Here is a 22,477-nt window from a genome sequence, read left to right on the forward strand (position 1 = left end):
CACCCCTGATGGGCCAAAGCAATTTCAGGAAAATCTGGATATAACCAGAAAGCACTTCTCATTCTGTTTCCATGTAGATGGACCCAGGATTATGATGATGTTGGGACCCACTGTGAAATTCTGAGAATGAAGCAGGGTGATTGCACATTAAAAGCCTCATGTTACTGACTGTAACATTGCCAAGGCACCCCTGATCCATCCTCCACAAAGGCCAGGAGGATCCTAACAAGGAATATCATGTCCCTTCTGTGACAGACTTTCAGCTCCTGCCTTTCACCTTGCAATTAAGGAGAGCTATCCCTTGCTTGCTAATTCACAATGCCTGGAGAAAGCCATCATCAAGCTTCCTTTCATTGTACTCTGCCAGCCAAATGATAAACATCCTAGTTTGGATCTTGTTACCATGATCACAGTTCTATACTATGGATGAAGAGAGGCAGATGGCCAATCACTCTGGAGTCTAATGAATATGAAAAGTAGATCTTTATATTTTAGAAGTTAATGTGATCAAAGGCTAACAAATATAACAACATACAAATGATCCGATGACCAAACCACTGTTGATTACTTGTCATGGTATTGATTAGCTATTGCTAGTTGAGTAGCAGTTTCTGCCATAGTTCGTCTAGTCTGTTGCTCATGTTCCTGTTAGTGATTTCTGTCACTAGTGTTTATTGTCTGAAGTCTTGTCTGTCTGCTTCTTTCTCTTCTCCCTTGGCTTCTCTACTGAGTTGCTCCTCTTTATTCCCACTCATCTGTTCTTCTCTGCTTCTTGCACTTCCAAGATCCTCTCTCCTCAGTTTCACCAACCAATTTTTCTTTCTTTCACTCTCCCCACATCCTATGCTCTCCTGTCACTAATCTGGAAATAAATAAACAAGGTGCTCATTTACGAATCAATTAATCAATGCTGTACTCATTTACCATTTAGCTTCCATGCATCCAATTTAGCTTCTTTCAGCCCCAATCTTCTTCTTCTGTAAGTTGGGGGTACAATGAAGCTGAGATCAGTGTACATCAAACTTTAATAAGGTACATGCATTTTCATTTCAGACTTTTAATTCTGACAACCAACCTCTTGTATAGCTTAGCTTATGCCTCAGATTGCAAACTTGAGCATATTGAACCAAAAGTAAATTTAGCGAAGTAACTATTCAAGTGTATCAGACTGACATACATGCTTTGCTCAGCTTGTAAATTCGAAAGATTTATCCCCAGCCCTATATATGTTGTTCACTCATATGGAATTTACTGAATTCAGTGGTTTTTACTTCCAGATAACTGTGCACAGCAATGCATCTTTGCTTGTCTTTATTTATTACATTTCTATACTGCCCAATAGTGGAAGCTCTCTGGGCAGTTCACAACAATTGAAATACAACATAATAAAATATGAAAGTTTAAAAGTTTAAAACTACAATATAAAATAAAAATAAAAACCAAAGTAAAACTTAGCAGCAGTGCAAAGATTTAAAACACAGTAACAGACTTAAAACAACAGAAACTGAAAATTAATTCATTTTAAATTGAGCCGACTTCTTGAAAAGGTCAATCCTAAGCATGTTTAGCCATAAATATAGACTTTACCTCTTCCTTTCTCTTGCCAGCGATATGTCAGCAAATACATGCAGTTTAATTGATTAAAAAGCAAACAAGTCCTCATTAAATATCTTCTTTAATGGGGTGGAGCTCTAGCTTGAATGGTTTCCCCATCTTTCAATATTTGAGCGTCCTTGTTTAAAACCCACAGGAGGATTTCTATTCTTAGTGACATACGCTTGCCGGCTCTGAAGATGTCGACAATGTTCTAATGACTTCCTGGGCAGATCCCCCAGCACAGGCCAAGATCAATTAGCGGAAGATGGAACGGCACTGGCTAGCTTGAGCGTACACTGCAGGCAGGCAGGTTGCCGACATCTGTGGCCCAAATTGCCAGAGAAGATCAAATGCAATTTCCAAGTGGCACAGGAAGAGTATTCCACTCATGACTTGCTAACCAAAACATAATTGCAAAGATGTCAGTGCAGAAAAGGAGGTAAGGCCACAATCCAGGGTCAAAGGGGGGGAGAAAGCTGGCACTGCACAACCTACTGCTTATTTGGCTCAACCTGTTTCAAAGGAAATCTTTCCCAGGGTCACTGTGACATATATATGATGACCATTTAAATAATATGAATTGGTATTAAAACAAAACAAAAATAGCAAAAACATTCACAGTATTAACATACTATTAAATAAATAATAAATAACATTTTAAGAGTTGTTGTGTGGGGTGGGTGGGGTGGGACACTACAATAGCAGCAAGCCCTGAAAACCCAAGGCAGCCATTTTTCAGTGTTGCTCAATTTAAAATGTGGAAAAAGTGGCTATGGAGGGCACCTATTGGTTAACACCTGTAACATCACCACCACACAGGCTTGCATCTGTGACATTAGTAACTAATACAGTCCTTGGAGTTGTTTTGCATTTGTTGAAAATGTTTACAAGGGGATGGGCTATGCAAAGAGTGAGTCAACTGTGCAAGGCATTTGTTCTTAATGCTAAAGATTATTCTCAATCAATACTAATGCTGGCTGGGGACTTCTGGGAGTTGTAGGACTTTTTTCTGTCTAAACATGCATAAAATTGTGCCTTTAACTGATCTACAGAACAACACCATTCTATAATCCAGTGGGACTTGCTCCAAGTCGCTCAGTAATCTCATGAAAGAGTTTAGATTTGAATGCAACTTCAGCACTTGAAATGCACATTTTTAGTGATTTAAAAGAAGAAAAAATGTGGGATAAATCTGCTCATTTTGCAAATATTTTGTCTTGAATAGATATTTGCTTGAATGTGGCATTCAGTACAATAGCTGCAGGATGATTTCTAGGATTAAGTATTGATTTACTACCCTTTCCCAGAAAAACTATTCTGTCCCTACCAAAATAAATCCCATTTATACTCTTCTCAGACAAAACATTATTTGTCCCCTTTCCACTGCTTTTGGGGGTGGGGTTGGATGCCACCAAAACCCATTAAAATAGGGGCTGCAAAGCTTGTAAATATATCACAAACAAAGGCGGCATGTCTAAAATAAGGAATGTCATAAATTATTATTGAGCTCCTTTATCTCCCTCCAGCAAAATCAACAAGCGCACTTTAGCTGTACTTGGCGTCAGGGAGTGTTTCGTAAAACAAAATAAGCATTCCTCAGCTATAGCTGGATTGGAGCCTCCTCCTCTACTGTGTGTGATTCCTGTTTGTACATATGGGGCTGAATCAGGGGAGACTGAGGGCCACTGAACTCTGTGTGCAAGGGGCTTGTGGGTGTGCATATTTGAACATTCTGTTCATTGTAAGCCAATTTGAGGATCACTCAATCAAGAGGCAATTTAGAAATCTTCTAAATACATAAATATTACTGGGTCTCAGCCAGTGGCTATTAACTAAGGTACCACAGACATCCTGAAACATCAGACAGATGGAGAGTGCAAGAGATCAACACCTGTCACGTGGCAGCAGCCTTTCCAGCAGGCTGCGGCAGTGGGAGATGAGAAGTAGTGTTATTCTATCAGGTTGGAGCAGAGGGGGATGGGAAGCAGGGTCATTCCATCAGTACCAGTGAAAGACCAACTCCACTACACTCCTTCTTTTACTGTCACCTGGCAGCAGCCATTCCATCAGGTTGAAGCAGAGAGGGATGGGAACCAGGGTCAGTCCATCAACGCTGCTGAAAGGCCAGCTCCATTGGCCTCCTCCTTCCACTGTCACCAGGGAGCAGCCATTCCATCAGTCTAGAGGAAAGAGGATGGGTGGAAAGCAGAGGCACTCCATCAGCTCTGCTGAAAGACCAGCTCCATTGGGCTCATCCTCTCCCTCAACTGTTTTCATTCCAGCTGACCTTTATAAGAACTACTATTTAACTTTAAGAACTGGTGACTGAGTTTGGTTCCCCACCACGCTTTTCTTCCAATCGCCTTTTCCATTTGCAGAATATCTTTTAGGTTTTAAGCTTGAGGGTGGAACTGTCTTGTTTTATTGATTTATGTATGCTGCTCTGGGATCTTTTTGGGTGAAGAGCAGAGTAACAATGCTTTTATCATCATCACCACCACCACCACCACCACCACCACCATCAACAACAAGGGCTAGTGGCTTGCAATTATATAGACTTGCTTTGGAGCCTCTGTTAACTCTTGGATCCTACATTTGATGGATCCATGTTTCTATTATCCCTGGCAACAAATTATTTCCTAAGCACAATGATTACTCTTTTTCATTACCCATTTTACACTGGAAAAATGGAAAATGTACATCAGGGCTTTTTACACAGGAAAAATACAAGATGTACATCAGAGCGTTTGGCTAATATGATTCGTTATGCAGTTTTCTTGCTACAAGAGAAGCCACTTAAGAAAATGGTTGTGTATGGCTCGGAATGAGTAATTCTTCAAAGATTATCATGCTTCATTATAGAAGGAAAGTTGATACAGCTACTCTACCACGTGGCATGTGGTACACCCACTGATCTACATTATTTCATAGAGAAGGTATTCAGACTATGTTACCAGTAGAGAACTCTGCCTTATTAGGATGAGACAGGCTTCTCGGAGAGGCTATATTTTTCCATGTTCCAGCAAGATTGTGGATAACGAATGCCCACCCAAAAGTACCTTTTATGCTAATGTAAGCTATAAAGTACACCTTTAAAATCCAAATGATATAATCTGTTATTAAGAGAAATGTTTCATGGCATGGCAGAGTCATCAGACTGAGTGGGGACCGCGAAGAAGTTTTGCCTTGCTCTGGCATGTGTGACACGACATGCTTGTTTGAGCCATCTGGCAGTACGTTACTAAAAGTATTCCATGGTCTGCTGCAGAGTTAAACTGCTGAGTGGTGTCTCCCTCCTGGCCTATATTTCCTTATGCTGCTGGGCATGAGCATGCAGATGTGGTCAGTGTCAGAAACTGACCATGCTAACATTTACGAACCATTCTGAAGGTTTTAAAAGGCCCAGAAGTTAATGTCAAGAAAATTATGGCATGTAGCAGAAAATGTCAAAGCCAAGTGAGTGCCTTCAATGAATGTCCAAATACCATCCTTGCTTCATCATATACCACTGAAGAACATTTTAGAGCAACCTACTGATTGAGGTGGATTGTGCCGACATCACCAAAGAATCCATGGGGGAGTACTGTTCTTTTCTTTTCCAGGTATGTATTTTCTTTTGTTAACTGTTTCCCTCCCATTAATGCCAATTGGAAGGAAATGAACTACAGGGCTGGCATAGTTCTCTCTCCCATTCTTGGTGTGTGTTGGGGCCTGAAGGGCTGTGGATCCACATCTTCCCCCAGCATGCCCATGGAACACCCCCTGATTTGTCCCCTTTTCCCCTCTACTGATATCAGAGTTCCAACGTCAAAGAGGTAAGGGCTGCAGAGATTTCCATGGGAAATCAGCCGCTAGTTGGTGCTGTGGTCCAGCTCCTTTTATTGCAGCTTTTCCTTTTTCACAAGGGAACTGAAATGGAACTCAAGTGCGGTAATTTGATAGCTCAGTATCTCTGATCTTTAAAAAAAATGGAATAAAGGTCATTTAGTGCGAAAGCCCCCTGGAGGTTAATGACATCATCTAAAGGGCCCACAAACTTCTGTGAGTGAGCAATCTCAATAGCAGGATAAAAACTCCATGTGGAGAAGCCCTCTGTCAGGGTTCCCCTTATGACCTGGACCCCCTGAGCATCCCTCCTTAAGGATCTCTTGCCTCCTTAAGTGTCCCACCTTCCTTCTTTTACCATCCCTTTTCCAATAACGTGGGGTTTAGGCTGTTGATGTGGGCCGACTGACACTCTAGACATGGGGTTTAACCACAACATTTACTGATAAATTATAACAAGCAAACCACAACTAAAGGTATTTACACAACAGAGCTGCATGATACAAAAGGCATCAAGAGAAAATAAAAGTTGCAAAACTTAAGTTCTTTTACCCTAGCTGTACTTAAACTTCTCCAGGCTGCTTATTCCTACTCCCTCTTCAGGCTCTGGTCTCCCTGACCCTGCTCTTACTCTTCTGGTCTCTCTGACTCTCTCTTTTTATACCCTCCTCCCCCAAAACCAGAAGTAATGCTTCAAACTTGAAGAAATGAAACTTAGTTGGGGAAATGAAACTGAAACTTAACTAGGGAAATGAAACTACTCCTCTCAGGGATACCCCCAACAAAAAACTCCAGGCCTCTAGGCCTGGCCTTTTTCCTTGCGTCTGTAGGCCTCAAACCTTCACAGATAATGACCACAGACACTTCCAATTTTTATGCAAAGGAATATCTGGTTGGAAATGACATTTGCAGAGTCAGGTTCCCTCCAGCAAATGGGATCCTCTCAGTGCTGTATTGTCATACCCTCCATCATTTCACAGGCAAAAAATAGGAATTCCACATGAACTTGTAAGACCTCTCCTCAAACTAAGGATCAATATATGCCATTGAAGGCTCTTCTCCACCTGCCATATTATATTCATTTATGTTGCAACAGCTCCCAGAGAAGGACTGCTGATCATGCCACCAAAGTGTAATGCATTTTGCAAAGAGGACAGTCCCTGCCCCAAGGAGCTCACAATCTAAATTCAAGACATGAGACAACAGAAGAATGGGAGGGGAATGGAGGGTGATCAGAGGAAGAATATGGTGGAGTGTTTGGTGTTCATATGTGTGCAAGTGTGCATCTATGTGCATGCACACTAGAATCCAGATGTATCTGTCCAGGGCAGAAACCTGAGGGACTCTAGTTAGTGCATGGTGCACACTAATGTTTTTAAAAGGCACCACCAATGTTTTTTTAAAGGGACAGCACTTTACTAGGGATATGTACCACAGAACATACATTGTCCCTGATTAATAGAGACTGTTGAAATGGATGGCCATGCTCTATACAACTTTCTTCAGAGGGTATTATTAATCATCAAACCTCCTATCTTTGCATTCTGTTCTTAAAGAACAAGTTTCCCAGGTTAGACTTTTACTGAATGTTATAGTGTGGAATCTTTATTGCTAGTATATTCCTGACTACCTAGTAATTAAGACTTTTTCTCTTTGCAGGCTCATTTGTTAATATCCTGTTTGCATGAATCTCAGCTCTTCAAGGAAGAGCATATAATAGCAAATGGGGCATATGTTCCCATTTTCCGATGTTTTCATTTTAGCACACACCCATTTCTGGGCAGCTCTTGAGTCTTGGACTAATAATAGCTTACACTTCTTTAGGATTCAGTTCCCTCCACAACACTTAATACTTCTTTTGAATTTCCCTTAAGCAGATATTTCTGAGATTACAAAAACAAACAACAAAACTCCCATCTAGTCCATCAAAATTGGACATGTGTGACTGCCACGCAAACCTGTTCCAACTTTTAAAATTTATTTTCTGCAAATTTATAGCTTTTACTTCATAAAGTCCCCCACCCCGGAACATTCCATAATTTCTCATTCACTAAGCTTTTTACCAAGCTGCAGTGGAATTACACCCATCACTTCCTCCAATGCATGCCAAAGAGAAAACAATCTTTGTGTGTGTGTGGTATCTTGTTCAGTCATAGATGCCTTTCTGTGCTCTTCCAAGCCACTTAACACTTCCCATGTTCAGCAGTTAAATGAGAAAGAACCATTTGTATATTTTATGGCAGGGGTGTGGAACTTCTTTCCGCCCAAGAGCTGAATTTAATTTCAGAAAAGCTTTTGGAGGTCACGTTCCTGTGGCGGGTGGGGCCTAAGGCAAATGGGGTGGGGCCAAAGACAAGGGGATGGGGCCAAAAGCAAAGGGGTGGGTGCAAAATGCAACAAGTACTAGTACCGTTTAGCTTAAAGTTCTTACAGCCAATATTTAAGCCTTAGGAGACACATATCTACCTTTTAGAATGGAAAAAACTCCATGCAAATGCCAGGAAGCCACCACATGATTGATCGTCAGGGGAAAAGGGATAGGGCCGGGGAAAGGAGACACGGCCATCTGAGTAACCCCAGAGGGCCAAATTTGTACCCCAGGAGAGCTGGATTTGTCCTGCAGGCCAAATTCTGCACACCTGCTTTATGGAGTGCATATCATACTTTTAAAAGTTAACCCTCTCAGAAAGCCTATTTTTGCCATCAAGATAATGACTTTTGTTCTTTTGCCCTACTAGAAGTGCATCTAATTTGACTTAAAAGCATTTTTTGGAAACAAATCTTGCTACCATTTCCAGGTTACAGCCCAAGCCCATAGAGCTTTCAAATCCCAGTCTTTCACCTCAACTATGACTCCACCGCCCCCCAGCTGGAAAATGGGCACTGGCCCATGCATCCTTATAATGTCTGGCTGGCGATGCATATGAATGTAAATGTTAACACTGAATTCAGAAGTAACACTGGCAGTTAAAAGAAATCCATATGTATGGAGTTACACATGACCAAAGTTACATTTGAATTAGGGCGTCGGTTCCTGCATGTGCAGCATTAGCGTGCCAGAAACCCCAGCTTAGCCACTGGTATGCTAATACTGCACAGATAAGAATGGCACATAGCTGTCAATGCTACATCCTAATGCTGCACATAACATTAACTGTGACACCGGCCACATGTAGCCCAGCATAGGTAACCTTCTTTTATGTATCCATTAAATGCATGGCTTGCAAATAGGGTGGCCACTTACACGTCACCGAAAAGGAGGAAATGCATCACCAAAAGAGGACAAAAGCAGACACACTAATTTGCATAATGATTGCATATGCAAATTTACATGTAGAGGTGCAAATTTAGAAATAACTATAATTTAAATTAAACAATGTATCTCACCACACTAGGGAAAACTGACTAGATGACCTGCGTGCCTGCCTGCTCAGGTGCTGAGTGTTGATGGGCAACTTCAAGGCCGCTGCTTTTCTCCCTCCTGATAGTTCTTTGACTTTAAGCCAGACTTGGACTGGACACCTCTTCAAATAGAGGACTGTCCTCTGCCAACTCTCCAAAATAGAGGACTGTCCTCTGTAAAGTAGGACACCCTAAGCTTCCAAAGGAGTCTAACAGATGAAGTTCTTTAATTTGCACCAGATGACTCCATTTTATTTTCAGGCCAGTTCCTTGTTACCTGGCACAGAAAGAGGAGAGTGACAGCCAGCAGGAGCAAGAGTACAAATGACTGATGTCATACTAATGGTCAGTTGGCCACGACAGAGTCAGCTGTGGTGGTGACACAACGTGTAATAAGACATTATAATGGGATTAAAACTAATGAAGTTTTAGCTCCCAATTGCCTACCATATGACAGTACCATAGGGGATTAGCGGAATGGCTAGCTAGCTAAAGTCCTTAACAGGAGTGTTGCAACATTTTGTTGCTGATCTCACTTTTTAAAGTAGAACACCTTCATGTCCATCCTCTTCTAAAAGAGTAGGAAACACCAGCCGTCTTCATGTGTGACTCTTGTGAAGGGGCTGCCATGCTCCCACTTGAGGAGTCCTCCTGAGATGAAGGGCTAGAGGCCCTGGAAGCCCAGGGTGCCCGAGGCCAGGGACTGCCACCAGACCCACACGAGCCTGGACCCTCGGGGGAGGTGGCTGCAGGGCCATCCCTGTCAGGAGAGGGGACTCTGCCTCTGAGGCAGAGGCTGAGCCACCCCCATCCCCCGAGACAAGCTAGCAGGGCTCCTATGTGAAGGAGTGCTCGCCTCCAGAAAAAGTCTCCTCAGGAGACAGTGACCCCTCAGGAGGTTGCTCTGGAAACGGAGTTTTGATTACTGCAGCTGAGCTCTGGATGGGATCCAGCTTAAAAGCCTTCACTGGAAACCCAGCCAGTGTTGGAACATTGTCCATCTAAGCTCTGTGCTGTGCACCTTGCCTCCTGAACTGTGCCCCGTGATTGATGGTTCGTTTCCTGACCTTTCGGGCTGCCTAACGATTCTGCTTTGGGACCGTGTAAAGTACCCAATTGTTTTACTGTGTTTGACCTCTGGCTTGTTATATGGACCACTCCTGCTGTTGCCTGATCCTCTTTCACTGACTGACTGACTGTGTTCTGACTTCTGCCTGGATTTAGACCACCTCTGTTGTAGCCTGAACCCCACTGGATGTTGGCCGACTTCACTTTAGTTAGAGTTTGCTCCAGTCAAAGCAGGACAGGGACAACATGGATATAAAAAATGGAAGATCAGGATTCTAAATTGTGCTGGGAGCCTCCACAGATATAGAAGGCTCCCTCAACACATGAAGGAACCACAAAACCTTGTGGGCAGGGCTAAACACATGGCCTCAGCACCCGTGTTGCCCCTTTGTGTGAGTGATGCATGAAGCCAGAACCAGCATCAAGGGTAGGCATGGTTGGGTATCTGTCAAGGGCCCACACCACAGCAGGGGCCCACCAAAAGCTTCCTGGAGTTGCTCTTCCTTTTCACCTACCTTGTTCACCTGCTTCTTGGTCTGGCCAAGACATGGTGGTGGTGAGAAGGAAGAGCAGTAGATGCCACTACCTACTTGCTCTCTGCCTGTCTAGCAAGCAAGTGGTAGCAATGAGGAGAGAGAGGATGAGGAGCAAAAGCAGCTGTTGACAATGACAGCGAGATGGTAGACTCACTGAGGGAGAGGGCCATTGACGGTATTGTGCCCAAGGACCCTCAAAAACCTGGAGCTGGCACTGCATGAAGCACTTATGCCCCCAGATTTCCATTCCCACTACCAGAGGTATATCCTATACATTTTTCTCAGGGGGCTGCTGGGGGCAGACATCCCAGCAACATACCCTCTTTAACCAAGGACAAAGCGTCATTGCCATCTAAGAGAGGTTCATGCTGACCCTTACTAGACTTTCTTTGAACTTCTTAATGAGATTAGCTAATTCTTATAAAAACATAAAAAGAGTTCTGCGGCTTCAGACCCAAGACCCACTTGGTTTCAGTTTCCAGGTGTATCTAGCCCAGGCTTCCCCAACATGGTGCCCTCTAGATAGGTTTGACTTCAACTCCCATCATCCCTGCCCATTGGGCATGGTGGCTGGGGCTGATGGGAGTTGTAGACCAAATATCTGGAGGGCGCCCTGTTGGGGAAGGCTGGCCCAGCCAGATGCTTCTGGTAAGCTTACAAGCAAGACATAAAGACCGAAGCCCTCCAGTTTATTCCCATTGATTGGTATTGATCTACAGACCAAACTTACACTTCTCTCCCTTGCAATATTATATGCTCTCCTATGCAGTATTTCATGCTCTTTGGAGGGGGCAAGTTATAGCAATGAAGGTGGGGAAGGGGTCCTTAACCTTTCCCCAGCCAGCCAGCCAGCCAGAAATCCGTCCTCTAAGTTTATTTTCTACCCCCACGGTTGATGATCTAAGTTTGTGAGGTAAACCCAGGTCTGGCCCTGCAAGAAGGGGGGATAGCTGGAGGTGGGTGTTTCTGGGCAAAAGTGGGGGAAGGGATAAGACACACACACTTCTCTACTGAAAAAAATCCCTTCCCAGCAAAGGAGAAGTAGCCATTAGACTAATGTTACACACAGTTGTGGGCATAATCTTATGCTTTGCCTTAAGCGAGTGGCCATAATCGTATCTTGCAGTCGTGAATTTCGCAAGTCTTGCTTTGCCATGTCCTTGGGATGTCTTTGCATGACTGAAGTTCTCCCTAAGGGAGACTGGTGCTGCCACTCGGCATTTCAGACCACTCTGCCTGGCTATTTTTGAGGCTGCTTGTTCAAATGATGATACATCACGTTCCCGCACCCACCCACCCCATTGGTTTCTGTCAAAAGAACAGTGAGTGGCATGATTCCAAATGGATTCTGTCATGCTTGATGCCACAGACTGGTGTCTTGATAAGGATCTTTAGCAGAAGTAAAAACTGTTGTCTTCATGTTGGCCTCTGGCTTCTAGCTAAATGTCCATTTTCAGATACATTTAGAAAATGTTGTCCAAAGCTGTAGAGAATCAATGTGCATTCCTCCCCCTGCCCCTGAAATCTTTAGCACTTTCAGTTCAGTTCAATTTTATTGTGTATAACCCTTGGTCATCACAATTTAGTTTAGCACTTTCTACAACAGCCTTCCCCAACTGGATGGCCAATGGCACCCAGTTGGGAAAAGCCATTGTACAATATCCCACCAAAAGACCTGAAATACAACTGTGCAAGCAGTGCCTTGGCTTATCCATCTGTGAAAGAAAGAAAACCAAACATTGCGTTCATTTCTCTTTGCATTCACAGTAAAATGGAGTTTATTGAAGTGAACATTCCTGTGCAGAAGGTATTTTGTTTTGCAGAAGTCCTTTTCCCACTCCCCACTCCCCAAGGAGTTACTATTAAAGCTCTACCTTGGTTAGATTACAATACAAGAGGTGGCATCTAAGGGTGTGAGAAGGGGCCAGTTTGAAAGTTCAGTCTGCACCTGAGCCACAAAGTTGCTCAGACTATGGACTAAACCACACTTTTTGTGGAAGACACTTTAAAAAAAAAGCATGCTTAGTAGCAGCCACTTTTTTGAGACACAGCAGCTGTGCAGGGGCCTGATCTTGATCGGAAGCATGGTGGGCAGGGAGAGTGATTTAATTATTTCCTCCCAACTGTTATTTGCCCCTGAAAGTGCCATTTGCAGTAAACAGCACCTTCTGAGGATGACAGCAGTTGGGAGGGGAGGCAATTTTCAGCAGGAAATCTGCACAAGGAGAAGGGGGCTTTAAAACACCCCTTCCCCTGTGGCATGGTCACAGTCCTGCTTGGGACTCCTCATGGCTGCTCTTTCTGAGAAGAGAAAGCAGCCAGTGCTAAATACACTTTTAAAAATGTGTGCTGGAATGTAACATGCAGTTTGTCTCTAAGGAGCACATGGAATGCCCCGAGCAGTTTCAAACAGTCTTCCCCACCTGGTGCTCTCCGGTTGTTTTGGGCTACAACTCCTATCATCCCAGACCATTGGCCATTCTAGCTGGGGCTGATGGAAGTTGTGTCTGGAGGGCACCAGTTGGGAAAGGCTGCTTTAGATTCTAAAGGTTTAGATCAGTTGTCTATGCTCTGGTTAGCTCCAAGTTAGATTACTGCAATGTACTCTATGTGGGGTTGCCACTGAAGACAGTTCAGAAGCTGCAGCTTGTGCAAAATGTGGCAGCCAGATTGATAACTGGGACTAGAAGGTCCACACATATAAGACCAACTCTGGCCCACTTGCACTGGCTGCCTATATGCTTCCAAGCTCCTTTCAAGGTGCTGGTTTTAATATATAAAGCCCTACACAGCTCAGGACTGCAGTGTGAACACATCTCCCGAAAGGAGCCTACCTGTACTCTACGTTTAGCAGCTAAGGTCCTCCTCTGGGTGCCTCCTCCGAGTGAAGCTTGGAAGGCAGCAATGAGGGAAAGGGCCTTCTCAGTGGTGGCCTCCCATCTGTGAAACAAGCTTCCTGATGACAACTGCCTGGCACCAACATTGCTATCTTTTATTCGCCAGGTTATGACCTATCTCTTTTCCCGGGCATTTGGCAGTACATGATGAGTTGTAATCCATCCTGGATGTGTCTTTAGTTATGACTGACTGTTCAAAGTTGTTTTTAGTTATATACTGTTTGTGTATATTGTCTGTGTGCTTTTATGTAAACAGCTTTTAAACTTTGTATATTGTATTTTAATGTTTTAACTTCTGTAAACCACCCAGAGAGCTTTGGCTATGGGGTGCTATAGAAATGTAATAAATAATCATAATCAGGGGTAGGCAAATTGGTGCCCTTGAGATGTTTGGACTTCAGTTCCCATGTTTGGACTTCAGACCATTGGCCATTCTAGCTGGGGCTGATGGGAGTTGTGTCTGGAGGGCACCAATTGGGAAAGGCCACTTCAGATTCTAAAGGTTCAGATCAGGGGCGAGCAACCAGGTGCCCTTCAGATGTTTTGGGCTACAGTTTCCATAAGCCCCAGCCATCATAGCAAATGGTCAAAGATATGGGAGTTGTAGTCCAAAGCATCTGGAAGGACGAAGGTTGCCTACCTCTGATTTAGATTCTAAAGTTTATAATGTTGGGGAGGAGCTATGTTTGAGTGACAGCTGCATTCATAGAATCATAGAATAGTAGGGTTGGAAGGGGCCTATAAGACCATCAAGTCCAACCCCCCTAGGTACTTTACACCAATGAGCTGAGCTGATGGAGTGTGTCAATGATGTTTAGTTGGAGACAGGGAGTCAGTTTGACATTGCCACTTTTAGAATAAGTATGTTTAGTTATTTAATTGTTGTTGTTCATGTTTAATTTGAGAGCCAGTGTGGTGTAGTGGTTAGAGTGTTAGACTAGGAGTCAGGAGATCCGGGTTCTAGTCCCCTCTCAGCCATGGAAGCTCACTGGGTGACTTTGGGCCAGTCACAGACTCTCAGCCCAACCCACCTCACAGGGTTGTTGTTATGAGGATAAAATGGAGGAGGAGGATTGTGTAAGCCACCTTGGGTTCCTTAAGGAGGAAAAAAGGCAGGATATAAATGTAATAAATAAATAATTTGTTTTCAGAATGACTTCCCAGTTTTTGGATACCAACAAGTAATCGTCAGTGGCTACTAGCCATGATGGCTATAGGCTACCTGCAGGATCAGAGGCAGCTTGCTCAGAAGACCAGCTGATGGGGGACAACAGCAGGAGATGGCTGCTGCCTTCATACCCAGCTTCTGGGCTTGCCATTGGCTGGCTGCTGTGGGAAACAAGGACAGGGGCGGGGAAGAAGCCTCTCATTTGCTCAGCAGCATCTGCCTGTTTGATGACGTTCAGTAATAATGGCGGGAATCCGCCCACACGACCCCAAAGTAAGGAGCATTGATTTGCAGTGTGACCTGTGAAAGCTCATTTTAAGGTACTGTATACTCCACTTTTCTGGCTATGTGTGTCCCTGACGGACCAAAGCCGACTTCATGAAAATCCACATTAAACATGAAAGTGCTTCGCATTCCGTTGCCATGTAGATCTGGCCCATGCCCGTGCATCATTTAACACAAGATACATTCAGAGCTCCAGTCCAGAAAAGAGAGATCACATTTTGAGTGTTAGCTTCAAGAGCTTAAGCAGACAAGATATTAACTCACTAGTCATCGTTTTTGTCAAGAAATGATAGAAAGTCAAAGCAAAAGCAATATTTGCTATGCAATGTATCACTGTATGTTCATAATGTCACACAAGAGCAAGTGAGAGAGAGAGAGAGAGAGAGAGAGGACATTCTATTGGTGCTTCAGTTACAAGCGATAGTATTCTCCAGTGTTTATCTGCTGAATGTTTCAAATCGCACAGAAGTGAAACTCGATCGCAAAGTTGTCAGCACTCAGGCAAATGACTTCATGTGCATTTTTAAAAATAACAGTTTGCAAGGGCATTGGATGAATGTGCACTGCAGACTTTTGAGAGAAAGTGGTTTGAAGATGACTGCCTAACACTGGAAAGTACCGTAGCTCTAGAACTTGCACAGCGGAAGCTAATAATAAACACTCAGCACTCGCCCTTTCAGGTCGGTTTACTAACATGCGGTCACCAGCGCTCATTTCTGCTTCCTTGAACAAGAAAGGCAAACTCTAAAAAGCAAAAAAAAAAGAGCAACCTCCCCCCCCCCCGCAGCAAAGTTGCAAGTACATCTAAAACAAATAAAATACTCCAAATTGTTGATACACCTTGCAGATTTGAAGAAGTCTCCTATGCGTGAATGCTAACTGAAACTTTTGCACGAACAAACCCACAATTACACTAAACAACTCTCATAATTTTTTTCAATTAATTTCTAGCCTACAGTTTAGAATGTGCACCTTTGCATTAAGAATCAGACGTGATACCATTCTGACAGGCCGCAGAGCAGAGAGAGAGAAAAGTTATTCCATTGCCTCTTCTGAAAGATGAGCTGCCTTTGGCCATCCCTCAACTGTCACCTAGAACCAGCCATTCCATCAGGCTAACTCAACAGTTTCTGTTCCAGCTCATCATGATAAGAACTGCAACTTTAAGAACTAGTGTTTTCTTCCTCCCCCCCCCCCCCATCCCTCATGTATCATGTCTGTCTTTCAGATTGTACGCCTCAGAGCAGGGACTGTCTTACTACTGATGTTCATAAGTCATTCCCGGAACCTTACAAAGATCAGCTGAAGAGTGGGGTAAAAATTCTTTAAATCAATAATAATTATGGGTTAAATCCAAGACTGGACTAGCATGACATAACTTTCTCCCTCTCTTCTCTCCCCCTGCAGCCCTCCCTACGCACCACCCGAAAACCTGCTTCTGAGGATTTCCTAGCCCTCTGGAGCAGAATTTGACTGAACATGGGGGGCTGCAGGGAGGGAAGAGAAATCACCCCTCTCTTGGTTCCACCAATGGAGCTGCTTCCATCAGTGGAATGACACCATCGAATACAACCCTATGTTGCAGTTTGAAGATTCATGGCTACACTGCTGGATCTAGAGACAATGAAAGAGCCTGCAAGGTCCAATATCATGGGCCATAACTCGACACCTATGCCCAGGGGTGGAAGTCGCACTCGAGAAGCAGGTAGGTGCCCACAGATGATATGAAGCACTCAAACATTGTGCCCCTCACGGATCATCATTCAGTGTTAAGCACCCAGACCAAGAGGCAAGCCAAAGAAACATGATGAATAATGGGAGGTGTTCTAGTGTGTGTATATAATCTTTCGAATACAATAAAACTTAATAATAAACTGAATATTAATTTCCTAAATATTTCTGTTGCTTTTTATTACAAGTAACACAAGTAAAAGGTTAATACTGGGACCCCAAGATAATAATAACTAGGCAGGGCAGGCCGACTCTTTAAAATAACCAGGGAGCTTGGACCCAGCCTCAGCTCCCTCCCCTGAATTCCACCCCTGCCTATGCCTAGTCTCCAGATTGACTCCTGCGTGGCACAGCTGTTCATTGGTAGAAAAAAAAGACTGCTAGCACCACAGTACTCAGACTGCAATTGGGTCCATAGTCCAATCCTGGAACCTCTGCACCCAGTGCTCTAAGCAGCTGTCTCAGAACAGAGCCACACTTTGTGTAACAATTGTGTTTGCCATGGGGCGATTCGTGTTTCACTGGTGTCTCTTGCAGACCCATGTAAAATGTGAATGACAGCTGTATGTTCCTAAACACCCATGCACCTAGAAATCCAGATTGGGTTGCAGCTCCTCTGTGCATACACACAGGTGTTTAAGGACATGCATTTGTCACACTTCATATGTTTGCTGTGAGAAACAGCAGTATATACCCTGGTGTACCCTCAGCAGGCACAATTGCAGTGGAAGCTGGCGCCCACTATGGCTGGTGGGGCAGGGGCAGGTCACCAGAAGCAAAGCCAAGAGAAAGGAACATGTCTAAACTCAAATTAACTTCTTGTGCCAACCAGCCAGACTGCAATATTGTCCTGTGGGGAATGCTCCTAGTGCAGTGACTGAAACAATTGGGCTATAAGAAACATGGCAGGCCATGTTGGGTTGGGTTTCTTTTACCATAATGTAGTAGTAGTAATTACATTTCTATACCTCCCCATAGCCAAAGCTGTCTGGGCAGTATACAAAGATTAAAAGCATTGAACATTGAATTACGGTTAACAACAAAATTAAAATGCAGTGTAAAAGTTTAAAAACCATTTACATAAAACACACAAACAAACAGTATACATGAAGACAACATATATCTTAAAACAACACTGAGCAATCAGCCATAACCATAAGACAAATCCAGGACTGATTAAAAAACTCCTGATATGCTGCCAAATGCCTGAGAAAAGAGATAGGTCTTAACCTGGCCCTGAAAAGATAATGTTATTACATGAACTATACATACCTAGTACATGAATTCATGGTGGTGGTGGTTTTTAAACAGTTATAAATATAGCACAGCTACCTGCTGATGCTAAGAAGGTTCCGGTCTGGACAGTGCCTGGATGAGAGAGCCCATCTATGCCACCTTGAATTCTATGATGCCAAAAAGGTGGAATGTAAACGTGCTAATAAAAGAGGGAATGACAAATCAGTTTAAATTTATTGTATGCAAATGCCTATTATGTCACCTTCCTGAATGTTTTGTAAATAGGCTGAACGTGCTTCACTGCGTTCTTCTCATACAAGTCAGTCTCCAGCTACATCTGTCATCAGAAGAGGCTTTAAATAGCAGCAGTAGTTCCAGGGCCAGATGAAAACAAGAGGCACTGGCAGGGCACATAAAGCCTGACTTCTCCCTATCATCCACCATGAGTGAAGAACACAATGGTGTGATGAGAGGTTGCTGGGAGAAGGTAGCAATCACAAAACAACACTTTTTAACAACCATCAATAAGCATAAAATCACAAATATGGCCACAGGAAAGTGAGGCCCATTTTCACCACAGGGTGAGCAAGTCAGTTTACTTGGCTCTGCAACGAGGGAAATCTAATATCAACCCAGAGCCCTGGAAGACTTACATGACATAACACTGGTTATGTAAACTCAAAGCTGGAGCAAAAACTAAGACAAACTATTAAGGCTGCAGCCAGACAGGGGGCACAGGTGAACCTACTGTGGGGACTCCAGAAGCACTCTTACGTGGCCAGGGATTGTATGAGCCAGGGTGGGCCTAAACACAAATAGTCCTGAAAGCTATGCTGAACTGACTGTTGGCTATGGGATACTTCTTTGTCTACTTGCACGATTCCTTTCTCGTTTGTTGATTTAGGGCAGGGTTGGGCAACTTGCGGCCCTCCAGATGTTTTTGGCCCACAACTCCCATTGGATATTGCTAGGGCTGATGGAAGAGAGTCACAAGCCCATCTCTGGTTTAGGGGATGCGGTGTGTCAGGAAAGCAGAACATCAAAGAGCATTTCCAGACAGAGGGTTTTGCAAGTGTAAGCCATGACAAAGCAGTGCACCTGACACCCACAAGCCACACGGGGAATGTGACAATGCCCATGCTGATTGCTGCTAACAGGATCAGCATGAATGGATAATTTCAGTAAGCGTGTGTATATCAACTGAGGGTGCAATCCTACTCATGTTTAGACAGAAAAAAGTCCTACAACTCCCAGCATTACCCAGCCAGCCAGCATGGACTGGACTTGGCTAAAACTGAGGCACGCTTGAGGTGGAGCTACTGTCTTTGGAAACCTAATGCCAGGTAAGGGGTTGCACCATCTGCCTCTAGGAGTCTGTTTTCTCCCAAAGCTGCCCTGCTTGTGCATTTGTAACTAAACAAATATTACAAAGACATCATACATCTGCAGCGCTCTCTCAACCAAAGAAACAAGATCCTTATAATATTTCACCTGGGCTGTCCTTACGGGAGATTTGCTGCGAAGTGAGAGCATTTTGAGGTTGTTGGTGGCAGATGATGTTGCGGCAAATTTGCCACCACACCAGAGATTTCCAATGGAAAAGCTAGATTGTCTGAGACTACTTGTACTGTTTTATTTTTTTAATTCAGGTTTTCCGCGCTTCTGGTGCTGTGTGCCCCCATCCTCCGCATTTACTTCAGCATGATAGCCCTGCCCAGGGGTGTGTCTTTCACCTGACCTCACTGAGCCCTTCCAGCCTTCAGACTCTCCCTGCACTCCCATTCCACTAGTAATTAGCCTCCATAATGATGCACTTCTCTGATATTTGCATTACTTTGCTTCTCCACTGTTGTGTTAAATTGCATCTCCAACATTGTGTAAAGTCACTTCTTCGATGTTATGTAAAGTCACTTCTCCAATCTGGCGAGGTCTCAGGATCCTGCCATTGCAAGCAGGAAGAAAGTATCCAAGGAAGGAGAAAGGGTGGTGGTGGAAGCATTAACTCTGTGACAGTTTGCTGGAAAGGGACAAAATTGTGGGGGGGATGCTCTCAGGAGGAGCCTTCAGATGCTGTACTGGAGAATTGGGGATTTTGCTTCTTCAGGCAAAAGTGCACACACTGGGGAAAGCCGGGGGAGCAATAACTCTGTGACAGTTTGCTGGAGTGGGACGAAATGTGGGGGGATGGTCTCATAGGGAACATTCAGATGCTGTACTGGGGAAGCGGGGGGGATTTGGGCTTCTTTATGCAAAAGTAGGGGAGCCTGGACAGGGGCAGGAAACAAGCCTCTCTCATTGGTTGAGCAGTCCCTGCCAGGTTGATAATGTTCTGTTCTACTCCCTCCGCTGTGACCAGCGAAAACAGGATTTTAAAGGTACGGTACACTCGGTTTTCTTGCTTCGTGTGTCCCTGATAGACCAAAGCCAATTCCATGAAAATCCGGCTAATACTCCGAAGTGCTTCTCATTCTGTTGTCGTGAAGATCCCGCCCTGGATACCCTCTGCTATGGGGAGATGGGAGCGATTTAACAGTATTTTTATTGCAAACTGAAGCTTTTTTTACTGTTAAAAATAACCTTTTTGGCTAAAGGAAATTTGTTTCCTAAGCCTTGCTGATGACAGAATAAATGATCCTTTCATTTGCTAACACTTTATAGGTGCATTTTTGCTGAGACATCAGAGTTCATGGATCCTTTGTCCATTCACAGGCTTGGCCAAATGCCAGGCGTATGCAAACCCACTCGTAGAAGCAGCTTTCATCTGCAATTGGGTATCTGAGTGATGCCGCCTTATTTTAGTCTCTTCAAACCAATTTCTCTTATTATGAGTTCTATGAAGAACAGCCTTGCTAGGCAAATTAATGTACTTTAAAGTCAACGTTGCAAAAGATTGGAAATTGCATGTGCATACAGCCATAGGGGGTGGAGGGAGAGAGAATCGGGCCAAGGTGAAGAACTGAATGTAATGTATCAAAACAGAACAATCCTTTCCCCACCTCACTGCAGTTCCTGAAATACTTTTGCTAAAACTTTTTTGGTGTTCAACACAAATGAGCTTGTGACATATTTTCTGTTGTTTCATTGTGTCTAGATTTTGTATGAGTGTTTTTCCTCTTTTTTAGGCTATTATCAAGGAGAGATGGCTTAGCCATAGGCAGGGCTATCCGGCTGCTGGATAAAGGAAAGAATCCCATGAGATTCCACATTCATCCCTACTACAGCAACAGGAGGCTAGAGTGCACAAGGGACTCATAATGCCTTGCATTTAACCTATTAGTTTTATCCATTCACTTCACAGTTATGCTTCCAAAATTTAGATCAGAGTCTTAGTTACTCCACTGTTAGAACACAATGACTAAAGGTCAGCTCATACAACCAACACTTGCCATGTGGCCAATTCAGAACAGATCACATGTTCTAAATGTATGACAAAGACTGATCACCACTCCATCACATGTGCTGAACTGAACAGGGTGAGTGGAATTCTCACTACATTGCCCCCAGACGTAACTGTAGGCCTTAGTTATTGACGTTGGAACTGCCACTGACTGGTAACTGTGGGGGAAAGGGCAGAACACTGCTGCTGCAACTACTCTCTTTACTGATCTTTCCTCGGCTTCCCTAGGACCTCTCTGTTCAGTTTCTATCTCTCGATCCTCACACTTTCCTCAGAACCTTTCTTCCGGATCTACAGTATGTCCCCTTTTCTCTCTCTTCACAGTCTTCTCAGAGTCTACCCTTCTACTGTAACTCCTCAGGGTCAAAGAAGCTTGAACTCTAGGCATTCCATCAGGGGGCTGCACTGCACAGGGTTATAAATATCTTTAGCTTTGTGAGGTTTGCCTGAAGAAAAAAGAAAGGTATATAAATACCTTAAATAAATATGCTCATGGTATTGCCATGATTTGTGAGTGGTTGTCCATCTCTGATGGAGCCATTTGCTCTACTTGACATTTACTTTCACAGTGGGCCCATATTCTGAGAACTTGCCCCACTAAAAATGTATGAAGAAGATGTGAAGCTCCATTTTGCTGCCACCTTATTTGGAATCTTCCAGTGCTAGAGACTGTAACCAATTGTTCTCGGGGATAATGGACAGGATTACTGGTGGGGTTTAAATAGGAGCTAGCAGAATTAACACTTAACCATATTTCAGTAAAATATTTTCTAATAACAAAAGTGGGATGGAACAAATTATTGAGAAAAGGAATATAGTCCCAGTCTTGGAACTTCAAAGATTCTGAACAAATAAACATGTCAGGTAGGACTCTATTATATGAATAAAGATAATGCGAAGAATTAATTCTAGTGGGGTAGTTTTTGTAGCAAAAACATGGCATCACAGAGACCATCAAATCTAATCCACATAAGCTTAAGGTGCCATAATATTCTTTGTAATGTTATTGGGTCATGAACCTTTTCTGGACCCGAGCTCATGTGCATCTAGAAAAATGGGTTCTGGCCCATAAAGGTTTAAGTCTTTGATGTGAAGAACTAAATTACCTTCAAATGCACTTTAAAAATCTGCTGTTCTGTGTGAGGGCAACAAATAGGTCTGTTTCCACGTGCCTGGACGTGTTGTGGATCATAATAAAGAAATTAATGTTCTGTTCACGACCTTAGAATAGCAGATGCTAGGGTGCCCCAAAATTAATCACAAAGAATCACAAAAAAAGAGAAAATGCATCAGCAAAGAAGAGTACAACGATTTACATAACATTTGCTTATGCTGA

The 22,477-nt window shown here is 43.6% G+C and overlaps 1 long non-coding RNA gene across 1 annotated transcript in view; it reads right to left on the reverse strand.

Moving 5' to 3' along the window:
- Nucleotides 1–464: 464 nt before the first annotated feature.
- The window catches only part of LOC146350823 (uncharacterized), a 54,769-nt gene continuing 32,756 nt past the window's right edge, over nt 465–22,477 (reverse strand). The window contains exon 3 of the long non-coding RNA XR_014789414.1: nt 465–862. This is a non-coding gene — a long non-coding RNA (uncharacterized LOC146350823). The remainder of the gene's footprint in view (nt 863–22,477) is intronic.

Source organism: Heloderma suspectum, chromosome 3, assembly GCF_057233095.1.
Source record: "Heloderma suspectum isolate Gila_16-S chromosome 3, 16-S_ref, whole genome shotgun sequence".
Taxonomy (NCBI): domain Eukaryota; kingdom Metazoa; phylum Chordata; class Lepidosauria; order Squamata; family Helodermatidae; genus Heloderma; species Heloderma suspectum.